The sequence below is a fragment of the Marmota flaviventris genome, chromosome 2 (assembly GCF_047511675.1).
Source record: "Marmota flaviventris isolate mMarFla1 chromosome 2, mMarFla1.hap1, whole genome shotgun sequence".
In the NCBI taxonomy this organism is placed as follows: Eukaryota; Metazoa; Chordata; class Mammalia; order Rodentia; family Sciuridae; genus Marmota; species Marmota flaviventris.
In genome coordinates, this window is record NC_092499.1 from 133,110,074 (window position 1) to 133,135,267 (window position 25,194).

Genomic DNA, 25,194 nt, shown 5'->3' on the forward strand with positions numbered 1-25,194 from the left:
ACAGTATAATTGCAGGCAGACAACTTATTTTTGTGACCTTGATCTCTTAAGATATACCATGATTGATTGTATGTTGAAAGAATGCTTTGTTGATTGAAATTTGGAGTTATGGTAAGGTAGTCTGCAGACATTTAAGGGGATTTTTTTGGGGGGTGGGGTAGTAGTGGAATGTATAGTTTTAACAAACCTAGTTAAAATGTTGAACATTTTCTTTCTAAAAGAATAACAACATTTATTATAGTTCTTGAAATCTGGGAGGGCCACATGGATAAAAACTCATATGTACCTTAAATTTGTATGGTTTACATTTTTTCCTAAGGATTTGTTATGCTTAAACCTTTGCAGTTCCCACAGATCTAAAGAGAATTTTTCACTGTAATACATTAGAGAGAAGAAAGTCATTTTGACTGTTTTATTTGTTTGAATGGCTGTGTTTATTGCAAGAATGTGAAATTCATTGTGTAAATGTCTTTCAATTTGTTTGGGGGTCAGACTAGGACCGTTTTGCAAATTTGGAATTGAATAAGTCTTAAAGTGGTATAGAGTACATACATGTTTCATAACGAAGGGGGCAGTTGTTTTTCTTTTTAAGGACCTGGTAGGTTTATACTTTTAAAGTAAAAGATGAAGGTGACCTTGAGTGTTTATTCCTCCTCCCCACCCTTCTGTAAAATGTATCTATCTGGATCAGGTTCAGGAAGATTTTGCTGGGGAGAGGGAACTCATGTGTCAATGACAATTCTATAAAATTCTTACTTTATTGGATGTATACAACTAATGATAGAATCTGTAACCATATGGCTCATTTAACCTATGCAGATCACAAAAGAAGTAAACTGAAAAGAACAGATACTAAGTAAAATAAGAACCAGAAATCTTTAAATTTAGGGTTTAGTTAAGAAAAAAGAATTGCTAATGTTTTCCTGGACTCATTTCTCACAAAAGCAATTTTCAGGAAAATTCAAACCAAAAAAAAAAAAATGGTAAGGAAAATATAAAATCATTTGCCCTATCTCCTTGGACTAGCTAGTCTCTAAATTAATTTGGAAACTTTCTCTTAGTCAAATGATAGTACCTCTCAATGTACCTGGTATATAATACCTCTGTCCTCAAACTGATAAAGTTTCAAACTTAATATAAGTGGTACTTAAACTCTTTTACCTACTCAGTTCATGAGGTAAGATTCAGGGCTTTTCTTTTAGCAGGTGTCTTGAAATGAATTATAATCAGATTGTTTTTCCCAGCAGATTTCAAGAAGCCAGAGTGAGGAACATACTGCACATTATTTCTGAGTGTCTGCGTCGCTTGACTAGGCAAGGGACTTGGGCACAGTCTTTCTTCCAGTGTACCAGGTTGCTAAACTTGTTTTTAAAAATATGGCCTTATTTTTGAAAAGGAATATCTCAGACCTATTTCATAATAGGGTTTAATAAGGTCAGCAGAGATACTGGTTCCAGGAATAAAATCAGACTGGCTTGACTTCTCTTAAAGTAAACCACACTGCAGTTAATTTAAGACATCAATCAGTGGGTTCTTCTGACTTCTCAGGGCAAGGTTTCTTACACAAGCTTAATGCATACCATCCTGCCCAGGGGTTGCTGACAACGTTGGAATGGTCATGAGAAAAGGAAATCATTATAGTTTAGTCTCTGAACAAAGCCATTATTTATGACAGTCAACCCAAGCTAATGGGACAAAACAGGCTTTCAAACACAAGACTTCACTTAACCAGAAAAAAAAAGCATCACTCTTTGGCTGTTTTAAGTTCGGTCTTTATTATTCATTCTGGGTTGATGTTAGCAAATGCAAAAAATTAACTGTGTGTGTGGGTTCATTTGTGTGTTCTCCCCCAACCTCTATAATTCTGGAGGCATTAGTTAACATCTGATTGGTTATTTTATAAACACTGTTCTTCTTGAACTGGCATAGAGATCTAAAATGTTTGGCAGTTTGAAACAGCTAATTTTAACAGAAACACCTGTTTTTCCCAGCAAATGTGACTATGGTAACATGGAGATCAGGCAGAAGATTTGAAAAGTGACTGCCAAAGTCCCTTCTGAGCTGTGCTCAGTGATGTGAGAGGGCTTGGGGAAGAATTCCATAAAGGCTTTGTGGCACTTTTACCTAGTTCTGTTTCCAGGCCAATCTCTGCCTTCTGGCAACTGGAAGGACACTTTTCCGTGTGAACACAGATACTGTGTTCCCTATGGGAAAATTCTCTTGTTTTTGTTTTTGGTTTTTTTGCATATGTTGAAGGTCCATCATGCCTAAGTTATTCTTTAGGGTCCTTTGGATGCCAGAGTTTTCTGTTTTCTGCATGGTGGTAGAAGGCTCAAAATTTTAAGGAAAAAGTATGATAGTAGCATCTATGATAGAGGTCAGTTTAACTGTAAACTCCTTAAGGGTAGATGTGATAATCCCTTGGCACACATGTAGCCATTGTTTTGAAATCAGTGTGCCTGTAGCACATATAAATGAGCAAGTGGTAAACTTGTACCTGGAGATGGAAATTATAATGGTCATTCATTTGATAAATGTATATTGGGAGCCAGCTCTGTGCTAGGCACTGCGGGGTGTGGGGGGGTGACTGTGATTGAGATAGGGGTCCACCCCTTGAAAAAAGAATTGCTAATGTTTTCCTGGACTCATTTCTCACAGAAATGAGCAACCTTGAAATGTTGCTGTCTAGACCCAGTATTGCTTTAGGTGTGCTCCAGACCCACAGCATCAGCATCATCCCTACCTGAGGTCTGTTCAGTCAGAAGCTCTCAGCATGGAGTTTTATAATGTACTTTGCAAAATACCCAAGATACTTTGCAGTATACTCAGGAAATGTACCTTTGTATGTCGACTGTGCACCAAGAATTACGATGCTGTTTCAAGTCTCATGCTATCCTTAATGGTTCCAGATGCTGCATTAGCATCCCCCATTGCCTATACAGAATCTCATCTTCACCCCGGAGCTTACTAGAACCTGCTTTTTGGAGAGATCTCCAGGTGATTCCTGATAGATTAACATCTGGTAGCATTGATTTAGGACATAAATATGGTGGCCATGACCGAATCATGGGTTTACTTCTTACTGTGGAAACATTTGTTATGTTTACTTTGTAAATCAATTTCATGGGTATTATGTAAGCAGTTTCTTAAAGCAGTTTTAAGAGGTAAGCAGGTATTACTCACTGTACTTGTCATCTAAACATTTGTGCCTCTATTTTCCCGTTGTAAAAATTAAACCAAATATTTATAATGAAGTTCCACAAAGTGGAAGGCCTTGTGATGACCTTTGTAAAATGGCTGTATCCGCTTCATAAGGTGATGTCATTGAAAGTTATGTTAAAAGCCAGTTTCCCACCAAGCACTGTGGTGCACGCCTGTAATACCAGCAATTCAGAAGGCTGAAACAGGAGGATTGCAAGTTTGAAGCTAGCCTCAGCAACTTAGTAAGACCCTAAGCAACTTAGCAAGATTCTGTCTCAAAAAATATAAAAGGCTGGGGATGTAGCTCAGTGGTAAACCACCCAGGGTTCAATCAAATAAACAAAACAAGTATGATGCTAGTTGAGTTTTCACTTAGAACTTAATTTTTAAGGTATGTAGGCATTGTGTATTAGAAATGCAATGGCAAGTTATTTGTGGAACTGACAAAAATAGATCATCTGATATTTCAGCTGTCTTGATGGAATCATCTCACTCCATAGCAATTTCCAGTATATTGCTTCTTTAAATGGAGCCTGCTGTGGACATTATTACATCAGTGTGTCTTGTGACTAAAGAGTCTCATAAAGATAGCTTTATATCCAATTCAGCTCAGCCACAATGTCTGATAGTTCATGAGAACATGTTTTTTCTACCTGGAAAAATGATTACCTATATAACTAAAGCAGAGGTTTAATATCAACCAAATAGATAGGAAATCATTTTAAAGATGCATCCTCATAAGTGGCTCAAGTTTTCTACTTCCCTTTGTGTCTTTCTAAAGCTCAACCAAAGTTTCTTGCCCACTGAAGATTCTAGAGACAACGAAAATTGTTGACTTCACTAGGCCTTTTTCTTCATCCCAGGCAGCTATGGAACATCTGATAGATTTACTCTAATAACAAACAGTGCATAAGCCCATTGTTAGTTACATAGGTCAAGTTAGGTTTAGAATAATATCAGGTTTAGCAAAGGTGATGGCAAAAATTTCTGATTTAGCAAACATTTGCTAATTTCTGGGACAGAAATTTCTCTGTTGCTTTATACTTTGTGTTTCTACAACAAAATACCCAAGGCAGCTAACTTTATAAAGAGAAAAGTGTTACTCAGCTCAAAGGCAGGGTGCCTTCAACAGCTCAGTTCTGGAAAAAGCCCAGCTGCAGTCACATCATGACCATCATCTAGTAAGATGTCAGAGAGATTAAACTCCCACAATCCCTTGCAAGCACCCCCTCCCACATACCCCACCCCACCCCTCCACCCTGACCTATGGCTCTCTGGCTCGGCCCTTCCTGGTAATGGTACTACCATCTCTCAATAGTGCCACCCTGGGAAGTAAGCCTTTAATTACAATGGATCTTTGGAGGACACTAACCATATTCAAGCCATAGCACTTATTTAAAAGGAGATACTCACAGTCATAGGAGACTACTATTAGAAACAATCCTAGAAACCCTGCCCTTTATCTTCCTCAATAAAATCAATCTGATTTGCCTTCCAATAGAGAGATTTTCCAAGTATGCCAATCTTGTGTTACTCTGAACAAAACAGACCTGGGAAAGCATAGCTTTCAGAGTCTCATTGATTAGTTACTGAGGAGTTGTTAGAAGGCATTGCAATGACACACCATCTCTTTCAGTTCTGATAAATGGTTTTAGTTTCATGGGCATTGGTTCCTTCATGAATACATGGGAATTATTCACTTCTCTCTCTCCCTCCCCCCGCCCTCTTTCTCTCTCTTTCTTTCTTTCTTTTTCTTTTGGAACCAGGGATTGAACTTAAGGGCATTCAACCACTGAACCAAATCCCCAGCCCTATTTTGTATTTTATGTAGAGATAAGGTGTCACTGAGTTGCTTATGGCCTTGATAAGTTGCTGAGGCTGATTTGAACTTGTGATCCTCCTGTCTCAGCCTCTAGAGCCACTGGGATTATAGACATGCACCATTGTGCCCAGCTGATTTTAAATATTTTTTAAAAGTGATCTTCCTTCATCTTTTTCCACATAAACATTTCTGTCAAATTCTGTGTAGTGTGAATGTCTATGCATTGTTAAGTCTCACAGCTGAGAGATTTTAGATGTTTCTATCATCTTAAAAATAGTTTGAAGCCAGGGGCTAAGGCTGTGGCTCAGTGGTAGCACACTTGCCTGGCATGTGTGAAGCGCTGAGTTTGATTCTCAGTACCACATATAAATAAATAAAAAATAAAAGTCTATCAACAACTTAAAAAATATTTTTAAAAAATAGTTTGAAGCCAGGTGTTGTGGCTTGTGCCTATAATACCAGTGACTCAGGAGGTTGAGGCAGAAGGATTGCAAATTCAAAGCCAGCTTCAGCAACTTAGTGAGACCCTATTTCTAAATAAAAAATAAAAAGGCCTGGGGATGAGGCTTAGTGGTTAAGTGCCTTTGGGTTCAATCTCCAGTACCAAAAATAAAATTATGCAGTGTCCATTTTTGATTTCACTTAAGTTTTTAAAAGGAAGGGCTTTCTAGTTGCCTAACCTAAATATTCCTCTTAGAAAGTTCCCCATCCATTCAGAGTATAGGACATTTACAGGAGCTTCATGGTGGTGTCAAGATAAAGGGAGCCTTACATTGTATTTTTCAGTTATCTCCATAGACATTCCTCAAGAATGACCGTAAACAGGAGGATGCTGAACTGAAATCACTAGGTGATTCACTAACACTACTCCCACTCCCACCAGAGATGAGTTTTGGAATGAGTGCAAGTGATAGAAAAATAAAACAAATTACAAGATTTCAGGATGACAATGTATCAAAATGCAATCTTACTGTCATGCATAACTAATTAGAATAAATTTGAAAAATTAACAAACAAAATCCAAGATGAACATGGTAACTAATGATCCTAAGGATCTTTTGTCTGAGTGTTTGGTTAGCTGGGGCCCTTGTAGTCTCTAGTTTTGATCTAATTGTCTACATTATCCTGGGAACCAAGGAAAAGATGTTGGGATCAGACCCTGTCTTTTCTATACTCAGTGCCAGGTGACCAAATGTAATTTAAGTGGGAATTTCATTGGACTTATTTTCTGTGCAGCTGGAGGGTAGTTTTCAGTTAGAGATTGAAGGTGCCTTAAAGAGTGGGCTTTATTCCAAGGCTTAAGGCTCATTTTCTTTTCTGCTTCAATTTCTGCTCATGCAGAGTATAATGCTATTTCTGGATCTGGTCTGCTGTGCAGAAAGCAGAACATCTTACCCATTTAAGCTACTGACCTGGCTTTGGATCAGCAGCCCTTGGTGGAACCCATGGGACCAGCTTGCCTGCAGGTGAATCCTGGGCCTGGCTGCCTGTTATCTTTGTGGATCAGCAAGAGCTGAGATGGAGCAACTGAAGAGGAATCAAGCTGTGAGAGTAAGGACTTGCTGATAGACTGGGAGCCTTCCAAAGCAATTAGACAGTCTTTTTACGTCTCTGACATCCCTCGAGGCATTTAGGATACTCAATAAATGCAGAAAATAATAATATAGCATTTTTTTAGCTATCACTACGTATACTAGGAACTTCACATTGTAGCTTTTAATTCTTAAAGCAATGCTTTGAGGTATAAAGAGTTGTCCAGGGTCACAAAATTAAAAAACAATGTTATTTAAACCAAGGTCTGTTCTAACTGAGCCCAGCATTCTCAGCTACATGGCTACAATGAATGAGTGAATTCCTAGGATGGAGTCCTTCTGCCTTTGGAGTCGAAATACTTCAACATTTTTTTTTGTTTTTTTAACCTCACTGATGAAAATTCCTGTGGTCTTCTCCTGAGCATCACTTAAGCCTTAGCCTATTCCCCTTCTGGGTTGTTTGCAGAGGGCTTTAGGTCTCCATAGCCCCCTTGTAAAAGACTGAGCACTGATGACAAGGGCAGGTGGCTTTTCACCTGCTGTGAGCAACCTGGTGTCAGGAAGAATGCAGGAAGACTGACTTCTAATTTGTCAAGTCACTTCCATTTGGATTTCTAAAATATAACATCTTTATTTTTTACCCACTTTCGATATTTCCATGGTTCTCCTATGAACTTGGGTAAAAGCCAAAGTCCTCATTAGGAATTTCTATCTAGTTTGGCCTCTCACAGCTTCTTTGCAAACTCCACCCATAATCATACTTATGAAGTTCCTTCCATTGTCATGCTCTGCTGCCTTTTTTTTTTTTTTGCCTCTGAGCTTATGCCCAATTACCTGGCATCAGATACAGTTACCCAACACAGTAGACACTTAATGAACATTTCTACATGACAAAATATAATGTTTGCATTATATCTATCTTTCAGAGACAAAGAACCCCAAAAGTGCAATGATTTATTGACCTGCTTTTTTTGTCTGTATTCCCTTTAGTCAGTTACTATAGTTTTTCCAGTTGACCTATTTAGTACCTTCAGCATCTACTCCCATTCCCATCAGCATCCTAGCCTAGATCCTCAATGGCTATCTGGACAATTGATTCTCCCTAGCAGTGGCCTGCATCACTTGGGCGAGTCAGGTTTGCTTTCATGGCCTCCTCTCTTCCCATCAGTCATGCCTTATATGTAGCAACCTAGGTCCTATACTGTAACCTCCAACTGTCAGAATTTCAACATATTTATTGGATGTTGAGAGCATGCCACTGTACTGATCCCATGGGGAACAACGCCAGGCCCTTATTAAGCTATGGTCATCATGTCCCACCACCCCTAGTCCAGGCTTCTGATTTTGCATGATGGATCTCAGGCCATCTCACACACTGTTCCTATTTCTGTGCTTTGCTTTTGTTGGCCTCTACATAAAATATCTTTGTCATCTCTCTAAACAATGGTAACCTCTTGAGCCCAGATTACTCCTAGGATTTAAGGATTAGTCTTGTCATCTGTGCAACAGGACAAGGCTACCTTGACATGCCTGGTGGGTTGTAGACCCTCCAGGGATTTGGGTGAATCCAAGGAAAGACTTAAGAGGCCTTGGATAAACTGAGTTCACCTTCTTCTGTTTCCTTGGGGTCTCAGCTAAGTTAAGGCTCAGATCGGTGAGCCATGCATGCCAACCTAGTGTCAATTCTTGTTCTTCTCCTTAGGATGGTGCTGGGTTCAGCAGGGGTCTGGAAATGATGCACCACTCTGGGAAGGGAGCCTTTTTCCCACGCATGGACTTAGAACCATATTCCCCAGGGAGCCCTTGAAGCCAGCGTGAGAATTGACTGAGGGAGTGAGTCCTGGCTTTCAGTCCCATAATTGTTACAATACAAAAATTACTCATGACTTTTCATAATCAGGTTTGGCTTATAATAAAACAGGCCCTGGGGAAAACTGGGCCTAGTAGCAACCTCTGCCTCCTTCTCTGCCTCCCAGGTGCAGACTTCTGTGGGTAAAGGCAGAAGCTTCAGCTTTAGGGAAGAAAAAGGGGATGCTATGTCAAAGCCATCAGGAAGCACAGGGAGACTAGTAGCCTCAGGAGCCTCAAAGTTAACGGAAAACAGGCATGTAAGCCTTTGGACTGAATTTCCAGTATGTACCTATCATTTGAATAGTTCCATTAATTATTTTTTACATTTGATTTTTGACATTATATGAAAATATAAGATGGTTATTTAACTGGGCTAGGTGGTACATGCCTATAATCCCAGCCAGCTCGGGAGGCAAAAGCAGGGAAATCCCAAATTCGAGGACAGCCTTAGCAATTAAAACCCTGTCTGAAAATAAAAAAATAAAAAGGGATGGGTATGTAGCTCAGTGGTAGAGCAAGGGGAAAAAAAGATTTATGAAATTAAATGAAAGTTTAAAATAAAGCTATCATATATACTTAATTATTTTTTTCCTTTCACAACTTTTCTAGTTCAGTATTTCCACCTAATAGCATTAAAATTCTGGTTTCCACAGCACATGCAAAAACAGGGATCAGAGATACAATCTAGGAGCCTGTTCTCCCAGTACAAGGAGGACTCAGAACTCACAGTGTGAAAGGTCAGCTGTAAGAGCTGCCTTTGAACCTCTCTGCCCTCTCCCCAAACAATCCCAAATATTTCTTATTTATTTATTTATTTTCGGTACTAGGGATTGAACCCAGGGCCTTGCACAAACACTCTGCCATTGAGCTAGAGCCCCAGCCCTTTTTATTTTTTATTTTGAGACAGGGTCTTGCTTCGTTGCTGAGGCTGGCCTGGAACTTGTTGTGATCCTCCTGCTTCAGTTTCCTGAGTAGCTAGTATTACAGGTGTGGGCCACTGTGCCTGGCATCCCCAAATATTTCTTATTCTAGGATGCTAATCTTATTCTAGATTAGCTCACAGGAGTTGCAGACAGGCTCACCAACCTCATAATCGCCTGCCTTTAATTTCCCTGGGGAATCCAGGCCCAATTTCATACTTCACTTCCTATCACATTGATCCAATCTAAGTATCCAAGGTGCTCATTCACTGCCAACCTGGATGTATATTTTAGTTGGCAGTTCCTGAAAACCTACTCGCCAGGCATCAATGATACAAACGTTAGCCCCATTTTCTATGCTCAAAGAAGGACTAATGTTCATAGAATCTAGAACGTAACTTGATTTTCAGCAGTGATCACCAGAACCCCCCAAAACTGCAAGGCTCAGAAGAAAAAATTTGAGGTAGTGCTTATGGGAGCAAAATATTTCAAGACAGAAATCTGGACTCAGTCCTCTTTGACTCACTCAACTGGCCTCTTTCTGTCCTTTATGCTCAGTGTCTCATCTGTGAGCATCAATTTCAAGCCTCACATCCTCCTCTCACCCCAGAGGGAGGATGTCATACTACTTGGCTCCTGGACCATTTATCGTATTCATAACTGAAACTGACAAAAATATTATTGAGAATGTACTTGGTGAACTGTCCCCTGGGAGAAGAGTGCTCTGCCCTTTTAGAATGGCCAGGGGATTGCTCTGGAGAAGTGGGTGGGTCAAGGGGCCCAGCTCCATCTCTCTATGTGAGCCTGACTTATCAGCACTGTCAGCCTCAGACTCTGGCTGGGGAATTTCTCTGGAGAAGTATGTAAGTTCTGTAGATGTAAAATTGCCTTATGCCTCTGCAGAACTAGAACATGGGAAGAAGCTGGAGATTTCATGAGCTACAACAATTTGTTACTGAAGGTTACAGCAGTGCTTAGAAGTTTCAACTTCTGGTACAATTTGGAAGCCTTTGGATATTGCATAATGTTCTGGGGAATAGGGAGTTGGCTTCCTTGTCACCTAGATCAGTGATTCCAAGATACTAGCCAAGGACCAGAGCTTATCTGTGACAAAGATTTCACTTCTGAGCAAAATGGAAAAGAGGATTGTAAAACGGAAGGTCACTTTTACTTTCATGGACTTTATTCTGAGATTATATTTTTCTCCCATCTATGTTGTTAAGAGGGCACCTCATGAAAATAATGATGGTAGGTGCACCACTAATTACCAATCTTTTTCAGTGCTTCCAATATTAGAAAAAAATCTGACTATACTCTAAAATCAGAAAGTCTGAGAATCACTGGCCTTGACTGCTCATGGAGATAATTTGAGCCCTAGGTTGTTTTCTCCTTTAGTGCATGTTAAAGTTAGTGCAATCATTATTTTAAAACTAGTGTGAAAATACATAAAAGATGAATCCAAGTAAAGAAACATTTCTAAAGAACTGAGACATCTGTGTTAAAATAAAACCACTACTTAATTTTTGATAGGGCTGTAGTTCAGTGGTTTAGTCCCCAACACCACACTCAAGAAATAAGTTAATTAATTAATAACAAAAATAAAAAGTATCTTTTCAATTATTATGTTTACAGTTATTAAGTCAGAACATTTTTCTATCATAAAAATGCTTATCCATTAGATAATTTTTAATCATATTTTTCAGTGCTGAGGATGATACCCAGGACCATTCTACCACTGAGCCATTTTCACAGCCTTTTTTTTTTTTTTTTCAGACAGGGTGTCACTAAGTTGCTCAAGCTGGCCTTAAACTCATGATCCTCTTGCCTCAGCCTCCCAAGTCACTGGGATTAGAGTTGTGTATCACTGCACCCCGTTACTGTTCTAATTTTTGTATCAGCCCTTCTGTACACATTCTTTAATATGTAGAATTTTTTATTATACATATTCTTTTAAATTATTTAAAAAGTTATTCTGTAGCCTGCTTTTTAAAACATTTTCTATTTTGTTAAAATTAAGTTAATTAAAATGTTATTAAAATGCAATTCCAGTACTATTTCATGGTATACTCATTCTCCCGTCATTAGACATTTTGGCTGTTATTTTGTCAATAGTTAAGTATCATAGGTAGTACTGGCAGGTGACATGGTAATCTTAGGTCAGAGACTTGACTGGGGACCCAACAAATCAGGTCTGGCTAGTTTGCCCCAAACAAAACAGAAGAACTAATGGTAAAAATCATGAAAGGAACTTTAGTTAGTATAGCTACACTGGGAACCCACATGGAGGGGCTGACAATGACTTTGAGGTTTTATAGAAAGGAGAATGTGGGCAAGGGGTGGGGTTGGCATAACTGGAGGCTTTTTGGGGCATTGATCAGGTGTAGTCTGTCTCTCATTATTTTTGTCCAGGTCAGGACTTGCCCATTAAGAAAGTTGCTGTTGTCTGAGCTTCAAGCCATCATATGATGTTTATGTTCATACCTGTTGTTCTTGGAATCCAAGATGATTCAGGGCAAAAAAGGCAGATGCAAAATGGAGGCAGAGATGCTAAGTCTTCAATCCTGTTCTTAGTTACTCCATGGACATTTGCAGACCCAAATGAAAAGTCAATTCTTGTACAACATGGACATCATTAAGAATGCCTCCCTCCATATTTCTGATCATTTGCTTGGATAGATTTCTAAAAATGAATAACTTTCTAAAAAAGTTATTTCTTACTGTACACAGCAGTCTTTGCATTTAGTAACACATATTTAGTAAGGCTTTGATGAGGAAATTATTGAACTTAGTTCTTGCCCTCAAGTAGCCTGGAGTCTAGGTAAGGAATAAGATAGAAACACAAATAGCTCTGATCCCAGGGAGAAAATGCTTTGTGGTGCATGAACTCCTAGGACAAGAACTCAGCACTGCCAGGTGCCATGGCACATACCTGTAATCCCAGCAATTCAGGAAGCTGAGACAGGACAATTGCCAAGTTCAAGGCCAGGCGTAGCAATTTGGCCAGGCCCTAGGCAACTTAGCAAGACCTGTTTCAAAATAGAAAAGGGCTGGGAATGTAGCTCAGTGGTCCTGGGTTTAATTCCCAGTACCAAAAAAAAAAAAAAAAATTCAGCACTGCTGTCTGGCAGTCAGAGGCTAAGAGTTCTAATGGGGCTCATTTCACACTCTGTATGACCTCAAGCAAGCAGTCTTCTAAGGTCTTGATTTCCTCATCTTTAAATGAGGTCATGGACTAGGTCATTTCTAATGGTGCCAATTCATGCCACTTAAATAGCTGAAAGATATGGGCAAGATGAGTGTGCATGTTTCTTTTTTAGGTATTTAATTATGTCTAACAATCTGGGACAGTTTCTTTAGGGATGCACTAGAAGGCATTGGGGTGTCCCAGGGTCCATTTTGCCCTGGGATGCTAGGATAACACCTGTGTACAAACTAAAATAACGTTGAGAAGCAGAACTTCTTTTAAAAGGAAGAACTTTGGGGGCTAGAAAGTAGTTTAATGGTAGAGCACTTGCAAAGCGTGTATGAGACCCTAGGTTCTATCACTGGGACAGGAAAAAAAAAAGAGTTTTTTAATGAGGTACAATGTATTTGGCATTGGAAGAAATACCAATGCAAGCAATAAAACTATGACCAGCTATGGGTGAGGTAACTTGAAATCCATTACATGCATTATTTTATTTAAAATTTATAAACTGTGAGAGGTAAGTGTTTTATTCCCATTTTGCATATAGAAAACTTGATGCTCAAAGAGGAGACATGAACTGCTTTATGGTGTTGCCTTGGGGAAAGTGAGGTCATAGACAAAAATGCAAAGAAAAACAAGATAAGTTAATTCTTGATTCTTGTCCTTTGAGTCTACAGATTGAAGTCTGATAAGGGTATCTGGGGAATTTCTTTAGAAAGATAACTTTTTTTTTTCCCCAGAATTGGGGACTGAAACTAGGGGCACTCAACCATTGAGTTACACCCCCAATTCTTTTTATTTTGCAATTTGACACAGAGTCTCATTAAGTTGCTTGGGATCTGCTAAATTGCTGAGGCTGACCTTGAATTTTCAATCCTCCTGCCCCAGTCTCCTGAGTAGCTGGGATAACAGGCATGTGGCCTGATATTTTCTTTAGAAGGATAATTGTAAATAAGAGCTTTAGTCTTAGATACTGTGTTTTTAAAGTAACAGCCTTCCCTCCCCAACTCTTCCCTCTCATGACTCCAGTGCATTTTTTTCTTCTGCCACAAACTTTCATCTTCTTCCCTCTGCAGTTTTCTATTTTCATAGGATGCTTTAGGATGAGCCAGATAAGGCCTTGACTCACAAAACAGTTGATAAAAACTGGTAGTTTGGAGCCTCAAGTACATTTTGGCTGTGGAACATGTATTCGAATTGGGGCTTAGGATTCTCAGGCAAGGATAGTTTTTTCTAAAATATGACTGGGTTGTGTAGTGCCACAGCCTCCCTTCCCTGTGTTGGCAGCAAAGGACAATGCAGGTGGAAATGTCCAGGTTGCTGAGAGGAGTCCTTGTAATTCAGTATTCTTTGCCCCAGGCCTTCCTAATAATAGCTAGCACCTACATGATACTGTGTTCCAAGGGCATTTCCAAGCACCCACACATATTAACTCATTTAATTCTCATGATAACTCAAGGATCATCATCCCCATTTTATAAATGAGAAAACTGAGATCCTGAGAAGTTGATTTTCCCAAGGTCACAGCTGGTAAGTGATATAAGTGCCATTTGAACCCAGGCAGTATGGTTCCAGAATCTAAGCTCTTAAGGATGCTATTCCTCAAAGCCTTTTAGTAGAAACCCTATCCAGGCCCTCTGAGTGGCTTGTGCCCCTGGATAGAATACATCCTTTGACTGCCAAGAGAAACCTTGAGTTCCTTATAGTAGCACATTTCTAATTTATCACTGGCATGTGAATGACTCACAAAAAAAATCTTCATCTTCACAGATGGGCTTCTATTTTTTAAAAGAGGATGCTAGTACCCAACAGCTTAGTAGAATTTCAGATGGTGAGACAGTATGAAAGAAGAGATGTTAGGAGTAGACTAGCCCATCTTGGAGTCGGCCTCCTTGGGACAACTCTAGTAAACTGGTCTTGCATTTGTTAACATCTTCACTTTTACTTGCTATTTTTCCCCCCACAGGGTCTTCATTGTTTGCAATGATGTGGGGAAGCAAAACGTATGGGAGGGATATTTTGCTAAAGATGGGAAGAGTTCCCAAAGCCCATATTTTGTTGCTATATGCTGTTAACTTTACATAATTCTTGTTATAAAATATGCACATTAGTATTATCATTTTACTGATGAGCTGTCAGAATCTTAGGCTTTAGGCAACTTGTGCAAGGTCAGAGAGTGAACACCTCTGACCAGATTTTAGATCTAGGATTGCTTTTACTCCAGTGTCTGCGGTTTTAAACCCTACTGCATTGGCCTTTTTCTGGTTTTTCCATGACTGTTGTAACAGCATTCCGAGGAGGATCACCTGTACAGGGTCAGAATGCAGTTTTGGCTCCTATTGTTTGTATGCAAATTACTGCTTGTTTCTATTAATTTGCTTCCTTTCATGCTTAGGCTGCAACAGGGGCAGTTTTAGTGGCTCCCTGGGCGGCCACTCTGCCAGCATTGCCTCATCCCATCTCTATCTCCAATCCTCCTTTAGCCTGACCCAAAGGGAAGGAGGGCTGAGGAATGCCCATCCCAGCCAGCAGGCCAGGAACTGCCTAGACAGTGACTGCAGCCTTGACTTTCTGAAACAGTGAGGTTTGCTCAGGGAGACTTTGCCTAAGAGGAAGAAAAAATAAGGCAATGGAGTTTCTGCTGACCTCAAAACCCCTGTGATTCTAGTCGTCACTTAGTGAGTCGCGTGTATTACTCAGCTGCTCCTGCTTTTCCTCCTGCTTGTGTAGCTGGAGGAAACGCTTTCGCTGTGTCATCTTGGGCAGTCAGTGGGCAGCCTTCTTCTTGCTGAGCTAATTTTTTGTGTATTTTGAAGTTTGGGATCAGATCCGAGTGATCTAGGTCTGAGGTCAGAGGAGATTTTGTATTAAATGGTGACAGGCACATGTTCTTTGATTAGGAGTGAGTCAAAAAGCATGCAGAACATTTTTTTAGTTCCTTTCAAGGGGCACAAACACTTAACACCAACACAGAATGACTTGGGCAAGTGAGTACCCACAGCCAGAGATCAGGGGAGAGAAGACGTGATGAAGTCAAGATTTAAGGCTCACTGGGAAGGCTAACAAAATCAGAGTCCATCCTTCTCTAAAGAATGAGCAAGGGGCTGGGGTTGTGGCTCAGTGGCAGAGCACTTGCCTAGCATGTGTGAGGCACTGGGTTCTATTCTCAGCACTGCATATCAATAAATAAAATAAACGTCCACTGACAACTAAAAACCATATTTTTAAAAAATGAGCAGGACTGAGGCAGGCTGGGAGTTTTCTCCTTCTTGGAGATAAAGACAGAAAACACAGGAGGGATGGTGACAGTAAGAATAGAGGGTCAAAATTGACCAGACATTATAAAAATGGGGACCCAAGTACCATGCAGAGAAGTTGGGTATCATCCTGAACTCTGGAAATTGGAGGTATGAAGTCCCAAAGTTTGAGATGGAGGAGCACAGTGAAAGCAGAGATCTAGAGTAAACACTTTGGAAGGAACTGAATGGGAGAGACAGGAAGCAGGAAGCCCAGAGAGGTGGGATTTCATTAATAGCCCTGACTGGGGAAGGATGGAAGGAGACACGGGTCATCACATAGGAGAAAGGTTCTCCTTTCCCTCTCCCTTGCCCCAAGGACCCTTCTATGTTGACTTCTATTTTTTGGGGAGGGGTGGGTGGGTACTGGGGATTGAACTCAGGAGCACTTGACCACTGAGCCACATCCTCAGCCTTATTTTTGTATTTTATTTAAAGACAGGGTCTCACTAGTAGCTTAGCACCTCACTTTTGCTGAGGCTGGCTTTGAACTCGTGATCCTCCTTTCTCAGCCTCTCAAGCCTCTGGGATTACAGGTGTGTGCCACCATGCCTGGCTGCCATCTTCTAAAAGCGAAAGAGGTGGAGGCAAGGGAGAAGAAGGTCATGCCTCAGAGTGGCTGCTTTGAAACCAGGAGAATGTTATACTTTTTCTTTGTTAAGTAAAATTTTCATTCAAGTATAATATTCACCTATACAACATGAGTACACTCCCTGATGCACTTCAACACCATGAACATACTCCTGTAACCAGAACTCAGATCAGGAAAGAGCACGGCTAAAACAAGGACACCCTTCAGTATCCTCCTTCCATCCCTCTCCCTCCCACCAAAGACCCCTCTCCCCATGCTGATTTCTAATGCCTTATATCACTTTTGTCTTTTATTTAGTATGTTATTCAATTTGTCCATGTTTTTACCTGTACTTCTAGATCACCCATCCCCAACATTGTACATGTCCACTGCATGAATGTGACACAATTCATTCATCTCTTTGTTGTTGATAGGCATTTGAGTTGTTTCCAGTTTGCCATGATTAGAAATAAAGATGCTATGAGCACACTTGTGTCTTTGACGTACACATGAACACATGTCTCTTGAATATGTAGCAAATAGTAGATTTGCTGGGTCACAGAGCATTATTAACATGATCAATTTATTATTCATCTTGGGTTTTGATTACTGAATTTTAATTGGCAGCCATGACACAAGTTGGTAGATGGGGTTAAGGCTGTAGTTCTGGATAGGATGGAGATGCACTTGAATTTAGAATCGCAAAGACAGTTATGGAAACATCTTACACTTACTTTCAAGATAGCTCAGAGTCACTTTGATCCTTAAGCAGTGTATTGAAGAAGTCAGAGGGGACCACACCCCATCCCAGCAAAAAACTGCCAACAGTCATTTTAGGTTTCCTTGACTCAGCTAGGAATATCCCTAGGCCAAGTTTCTTTATTCCTCCCCCCACTTCCCTTTTCTGGAATATGTGCAGAGTTTTGTTTTGTTTTTAATTTTTGTTTTTCCTGAAAAGTTGGACTTTCCCCTGGGTTTATGACATGTGCTCCATTGTATTAATCTGTTTCTCACAGTTTTATCTTACAACAATTCACATAATTCCTGTAATTTTCATGTTCTGGAAAGACTTCAGGGGAGGAGGGGTGCAGGGAGGTCAGAAAGTTTCCAAACTGCCTAAGTCAAGGCTAATGGGGTGCCCACTGATGACTGGGTGAGACAAGAGCTGGGCAGTAAAGAAGCTCTGGAAAGACCAATGAAAGATGTGTTCTTTCTCCAGGGATGCTTTTGACTACAGACCAAAAAAGGAGTATTCAGTCTCCTTTGTGTCTTAAAAAAAAAAAAGTAAAAAAAAAAAAAAAAAAGTTGTGTTCTGTAAAACTAACTACTTATGTAGCCCAGATGTTAGTTTGAGGCCTCCCTAACCCACAGAGCTATGTAAAATTAGCTCAAACCTTTACCAATTCCAAGGTCTAGGAAAGTAAAAGTTCCTCCCCAAGTTTCCTCCTAATATTCAGGGAACTTAAGGTCAAGACTTTATTGTTTTCTTTTCTTCTCTCTCTCTTTTTTTTTTTTTATGGAACCCAAGGTCTTGCACATGCTAGGCAAGTGCTCTACCACTGAGTCACATCACCAGCCCCAGCCATATTACTTTCTAAAGTTTTGTTACACCATTATGGGTCCGGGGATTGTCAGTATTGACATGATCAGGAAGCTTGTTGGAAATGTGCACTCACTTCCTGCTCAGGAGCCTATACCTACTGAAACTGAACCTGCTTTTCCCCAGGATCTCCAGGTGATTTGTGTGCACAGTTTATTTTGTGAAACATAGCTATGGAAGAATAGAAGGGTCTCTAGTGTCCAACAGATCTAGGTTCAAATCCTAGTTGGCCACTTATTAGCTGGTACCTCAAGCACCTTCCTTCCCCGCACTGAACCTCAATTTCCTCCTCTGTAACATAACTACAGTCCCAGTGCTACAGCATATGGAAGAAAACAGACTGCCAGTTGAGATAATGCCCTGAGTTGGCACATGCAGATTCTTCAAAAACATCCTCTCTCCTTCCTGGACTCGCCTAATTTTAGAAGCAAAGGGATTTGAACTTCTTCCCACGTCATAAGTCGTCTAATGGAAATACCTGGAAATAGGATCTCAGGTATGCTCTCTAGCTTAATTTTGACAGGACATACATTGAATTATTCTGGAGGTGGTGATAGTGGGCAAACAGATACCAATGGTGGGAATATGAAGTTAAAGGAATAATTCTATAAAATGAGTCCACTGTGTTGACCCCACATGCTTTCATTTCCAAGAATTAATTTACCTGCAGCCCTGCCTGGCTTAAGTGGACAGGATATGTCACATTCCTCAGCAAATTGCCTGTTATCTGGAGGAGAAATGCAGGCCTGAAATAATGTCGATAAAGAGGAACCCAAGTAGCCCTGAAGGGAGAGATCTTTGTGACCCTTTTCACAGACCAGATCCAGGAACTCAGGGAGATAAGGATAATACCTCCTAACTATAAAATCTGTAAGAATTTAGAACTGGTTAGCATGGGCTAAAGTGACCTAGAGTTGTCATGGCAGTGGGGACTTAAAAGTCTGATGTCATCCTGCTGTCAGTCAAAAGTCAAGAGGTGACCTGGGTGGGATTCTCTGGAAACTTCTCTTGGGATCCCCAAGAAAACTACAGTGCAGGAGAGCCACATTGTCCCACTTCTCTCTGAGAGGACCCATTCTCTTTCTTAAGAGTGTCTCCTTTCCCTTTTTCTATCCCTTCAATAAACTCATGCCTGTTACTCTGAGTGACACATCTTAAGTCTTTCTGCCTTGATCACAAGAATTGGGACTTGAGGGGTGGGGGTCTTCATGCTGTCTCAGTTTCCAAAAGGCCCCAGCCCTATAACACTATCAGTTCCGCATTGGGAAAGTTCCGCTCTTCTAGCTTTAATCAATCCTACTCAGTTCACTCTTCCCTTTCATTATTGTCTGTGGATTTTATTCTTCAGATTTGTGAGACAAGAACCCAGAAGGAAATTGGTGAGTCCTGTAGGCCGCACAAACTGCACCTGCCTGCAGAAGTGGGGAATCTAGTTTCATCTGGAAACTCCAGTTTCAGTGGTGATAATTGCTCACACTCTCCTCCTTCCCCGTTAATCTCAGCACTCCCTGCAGAGTTGCTGCCTGGATATATAACACTCAGAGAGAGACTGAGCTTTTCTTTCCTCCTCTATGGATGGATTCATTATAGAACCAGCATCACACTATGGATACCCATGGTGATGTCTTTATTTCCATTCTGTTTAAAATATGACAGGGCTGGGGTGTAGCTCAGTGGTAAAGTACTTTCCTAGCAGGCATAAAACCTTGGGTTTGATCCTCAGCACTGCAAAATTATACAAATAAATAAAATATTACAATATTAGAGCACAATATACTTAGCATAGCATCAGTTCGCTCACAGAAGAGGAACCTGTGGAGGGAGAGGTCAAGCCTTGTAGAAAGACTTGGGTCTCCTGGTTCCAGACAACAGAAGCCTGGCTTGAACTAAGTTGTACAAAAGGAGGGAGACTGGCTCCTGTTTTCTGAGAAGAGACTGAGTCAAAAACAGAGGGATAGTTGAGCCGCTGAGCCCCAGGATAACCAAATCTTAGAGACTCAAATTCCCCATTCTCTCCATTCTTTCCCCTTGCTTCGTTTGATATGTTGACTTTATTCTAAATTCCATATGAAAGTAACCAACCCCCAGCCCAGTGTGGTGACACACTCCTGTAATTCAAGCTTCTGGAGAGGCAGAGGCATGAGGATCGCTAGTTTGAGGCCATCATCAGCAACTTAGTGAGACACACTTTTCTTGAGAAAAGTAAAATGACTGGGGATGTAGTTCAGTGGTAGGGTAGTCCACTTTCAATCCCCAGTACAAACAAAATGAAACAAAACAAAACAAACAAAAACCAGAAAGTAAGTTACCAACCCCCAGTGAAAAAATGAAGAATAGTCTATAAGTATGTGTGTGGGGGGGAATGTTTCGCAACCTCTTAACACGAAGAAGGACGATGGGAGACCTGAGCCACCAGGGAACCTGAGGGTTGGCAAAATAGGCTTTGGAGTTTGAAAGTGACAAAACCAAATACTGCAATCTCTTCATCTTTATCAGTCAGGGCAAGAGGGATGGGTTGATCCCGACGCCTGTAGTAGGAATTAGTGCTTGGGGATAAGAACATGTATGGACTGAAGATGCAAGTTGGCCTTGGAACGCCATCCCAAGGTCTGTTCTTTTACTAAAATCTGAATACCAGATGGAGAGACTGTCGATAATAGCACACGTCATATTAGTAATGATGACTGTTACATAAGTAATTCTCGTTTATTATTCCTTACTTGGAACAAGCTTTTCAGAACTTCTTCCCCCTCAGTTTTTTTTAGCAAGATGGTTATAAGTTCATTGTGTTTTGCTGCTTGAAATATGCAAATGATATCACCTCCTGCACAGTGTCTGCACCTTCCTTTAAACCTCTCTGTTTTTAAGATACAGGGTTGAGAATTCTGTCAAAGGGTTCTGTCGCCAATTTTCACCATGTTCCAAAAAATCTTTTCCAGGTCCTCCCTCCCACAGATGTGTTCTAAGTGCTCTCCTGAAGGGCTTCTCAGGCAGTACTCTACACTGGAATCCCCTGGGGATCTACTTAAAATGGGGCCGAGAGTCCTCTTTTCTCAAGAGCGCCCACATGATCCTAGGCAGCTGTGACTGAGAGCAGGAGGTGAGGCCCCCTGGCAGCTTCCTTCCCTTCAGTTGGCTTCGTGTCTCTCAGTTGATTCTTCAGCAGTCGACCTCACTTCTTTGCCTCTTCCTTCCCTCCTTCCCTGCCCCCCCCCCCCCCCCCCCGTCCTTCTCTCCTTTGCTATACTAGGGATTGAACCCAGGGGTGCTCTACCATTGAGCCACATCCCAGTCCTTTTTACTTTAAGACAGGGTCTCCCTAAGTTGCCCAGGCTGGCCTTGAACTGTGATGCTCCTGCCTCAGCAGGATCACAGTGTGTACCACTTGGGATCACAGTGTGTACCACCGTGCCCAGCTGCTTTACTTCTCTTTCTGGCCCCCACACTCTTGTCTTCTAGTTATCCCCACAGGGCTGCCTGGCTCAAACCCATTTTTCTCAGGTTGCTCAAATGTTGGGAATAAAGTCAGAATGTCTAGAATTTCTCACCCTTGAGGATAGATGTGAGGAAGAGAGGGACTGAGAGCTCAACATGGAACACAGATTTTAGAAACGGAGAGTTATCAAGATATAGGTTTGATGCTAGAGTCAGAGGGTCTCAGAGCATCCAAATTGCTTTGGGACTGAAAAGACCTGAAAAATGAAATTCTCACCAAGGGATGGTCACTCAGCCTATGTTATGGACTTCTTGTACTCACTCACATCTGCCCTTCTCTTTCCTGGAACTCCTTTCTCCACCCTTGCAAGGTAGCTGGGGCCATGTGCCAAATTTTGACTGATGGTTTGAGAGGGGAAAGGACATGATGTGTGTCATCCTCATGCAGAACCAATTACCTGCCAGTGTGAGACTGGTGGATGTACTCTTGCCCTGCTGCACGGATGGGGAAGGCCACACAACCCAGTGTGTGGTCAGTATGGGATGACAAGATTTCTGCCTGTTTTGCTGATTCATCATCTTCCAACTGATCAAGAATGAATCCATTAATGAATCCATTAATCCTTCCTTTAAGCCCTGGGTGGTGTTTGTTACCACAGCAAAACCCATCTTATCCTAATTGACTGTACAGTGGACTAGGAGATAGGGATATAGAAAGGGTTAAGCAGCCAGGGCAAGATGGCGAGTGAGGAGGTCAGGGTCAGGACCAGAAAAAAGGCGCATGGAGGGGGTCTCTGATGAGGTCAACTTCCTGCTTGATAAAAGTGCTTGTGTGGACACAAGTGGGGGCCCAGTCAGACTTCCGTACACATGCTCCTAAGTGGGGAATTCAATAGAAGATCTAAAACAGGTGCGTGGACAAAGGGGTCCAATTAATAATTGGAGAGCATGGACAGGGGAGGAGGTAAGGAAAGGAGGAAATTCCAGAGACCATAAAAAGAACAAGCCCAAACTCCCCCAGCACCGGGGATTCCCAGCACCGGAGTCCCTTTACTTTGGAGAAGTATGTCTTGTCACTTTTGCAATAAACTTGCTGCTTGCTTGCTATCTCTGTGTCCTGTTTTTCAATTCTTTGCTGAATGGAGACCCATGAACTAGCACCCCTAGACAGTAACAGAGGCAATGAAGAAATCAGTGGGTTTCACAGAAACTTCACCTATGCGCCCATTTAGATCATACAGAAAAGATGGAAGAACTGGTCTTGGTAGCACATATGTGTAATTTCAGTGACTCAGGAGGCTGAGGTAGGAGGATCATAGTTCAAGGCCAGCCTTGGCAACTTATCGAGACCCTATCTCAAAAAGTAAAAAAGATTGGGGGTGTAGCTTAGTAGAGTGCCCCTGGGTTCAATCCCTAGTACAAAAATAAATCAATAAGGATGACGTGCAGAAACAGAACTTGGGAGGAGCAGAGACTTGGGGGAAATGCTGAGCTCATCAGAAGGGACTTCTAAGGCTCTCTATAGATCAAGAAGAACAAGGGAAGGAAAGGCATACTGTTTAGAGGAAATGATGTAGATTACCAGGGGGCAAAGAGGAAGCAGAACTGTTCAACTACTTTGCTTCCATTTTCCACAGCAAGGGGAGTAATCTTTACTCTAGAAAGGATGAAACAGTAGAGGGGAAAAGGAATGCATTGGTGAATGAGACTGATCAAATCCTATTATGTGCATGTACTGATGTGGCATCATGAATCTCACTATTATGTATAATTATAAGACATCAATAAAAGAAAATATAGAAAATGGATGAAACAAGTGGCACACAGAAGGAGATAATGTTTAAGACATTGGTCAGTGAGCTTTGTTTCACCAGCAACTAACATTGCACTGCCATGGAGCATTTTTTGAATGAATGAAAGGAGAAAATGAGAGGGAGTAGGAAGAGAGGGTCTAACTTCTTTGATTGGATTCTAGTCTCTAGGCTCAGTGAATTAAATTCCAAGGTCCTGAGAGGAAGTACACCTTTATCTCCCAATGAAAGCAGAAGCAGTATTGGTAATCTTCCAGAAATCAAGGGTGATGGGAAAGGGTGGGGTCAAGTTAGAAATTAGAAATGGTCAGTGTAGTTCTGAGTTATTTTAATAAAGGGAGCAGGAAAGGGGAATCCCGAACCTAACAACGAATTTTTTTAATTTTAGCTTCTGCACATTTCTGGAAGAGTCTACTTCCTCTTTTTCTTCTAGAAATGAGTCTATTTAACTGATGACTAATGAACAAATGGGAAATCCAATAGATATTGTTTTGGGGTCTACATGTACTTAAAAATTAAAATAGCCTACTTTTATTGAAGGCTTATCAAGTATACATCAATGTGCTATGTGGATTATTTGAGTCAATGCTCACTAGCAAGTAATGAAGAGAGTAACCAGGACATGAATCAGATGAGCAGGACCCCACAACCTGATCTGCCTAACTCCAAGGAGAGTACTTGTAAACACTATATTAGTCCATTTTCTATTGCTATAACAAAATACCTGAGGCTTGGTAACTGTATAAAGATATAAAGATAAGAAATTTATTTTGCTCATAGTCCTACTAGAGGTTCAAGAATGGTGGTAAGGACCTTGAGGTAGATTTACCTCATGGTAGATCACATCAAAATGGTGGGAGCATGTGGTAGAGGGAGAGATTACACAGTAAGACAGGAAAACTGGGAGCAGGGAGAGGCTAGTGATGACCTCCCACTAGGCCCCAACTCTTAAGTGACCCTTCACTTGCTAATATCACTACAGTGGAAGCCAAGTTTCTAATGTGAGAATCATTGGTGAACACACTAAACCACATCAAGCCATAGTAACAATGATGATGCAGGGTTCATGGACTGGCTGAAGAGCTCTAGAAATAGGGAGAAGGTTGAAAAGAGGGTGGGAGTAAGTTGAAGTCTTTCCATGTGTGGCCATGGGGTTCATCCTGAATGCCAGTTTTGGTGTACTGAATCAGAATGGCCTGGATATCAGCCTCTGTATCAAGCAACCCTCTTGACCAGGATGTACAGCAGAACTTTAGAAGCACTGGCATAGGAGGATGGGAAATGTGAAGAGCATTCATATGAAAAATATATTAGTTTAAAATAGCCAATTTGGCCCTTGCCTATTGTTGTCTGTTTTTCCTTCTTTGCATTTTTTCCACCATGAAAGCAAAAGCATGAGGCTCTTTTTTTTTGGTGGGGGGGCATAGGAAGGAGAGGACAGATGCATGATAGAATTCATGCAGCAGAAAAGAAGGATCTGGAAATCACTGTCAAGCAGAAATGGAATATAGAAAGAAAGGCAATGTGCTCTAAGGAGAGACAGATAGGCAAGAGGTGAAATTTAAGTATCCTGGTAATGCAGGATACTTGTTCCCACACTATCCCCAAACACACTTAGAGTCTAATTGTTCAGTGGAGGTGGTGAAGGAGAGGGCAAGTAGTGGCACACACAGGTTTGAGAGAATCCCAGCATAGGGGCATGACTGCAGTAGGCAAGACCTGGGAAAATTCCCAGCCCTTTTAAAAATCTTCTTTCAGTTCCCCCAAAGCAATAAATACTCCATGCATATATGGTCATATTTAAGATGTATGACATAGTGTTCTGAAACTCTTGGTGCAATTCAAAGCTTTAATAACTTCAGAAATAATTAACTTACAAAAGAGGTCATTTTAAAAATACACTTAAATTTAATTTACATCTGTTGAAATGATGCATTTGGAACATACTTTTTTTTTTTTTAATTTGAA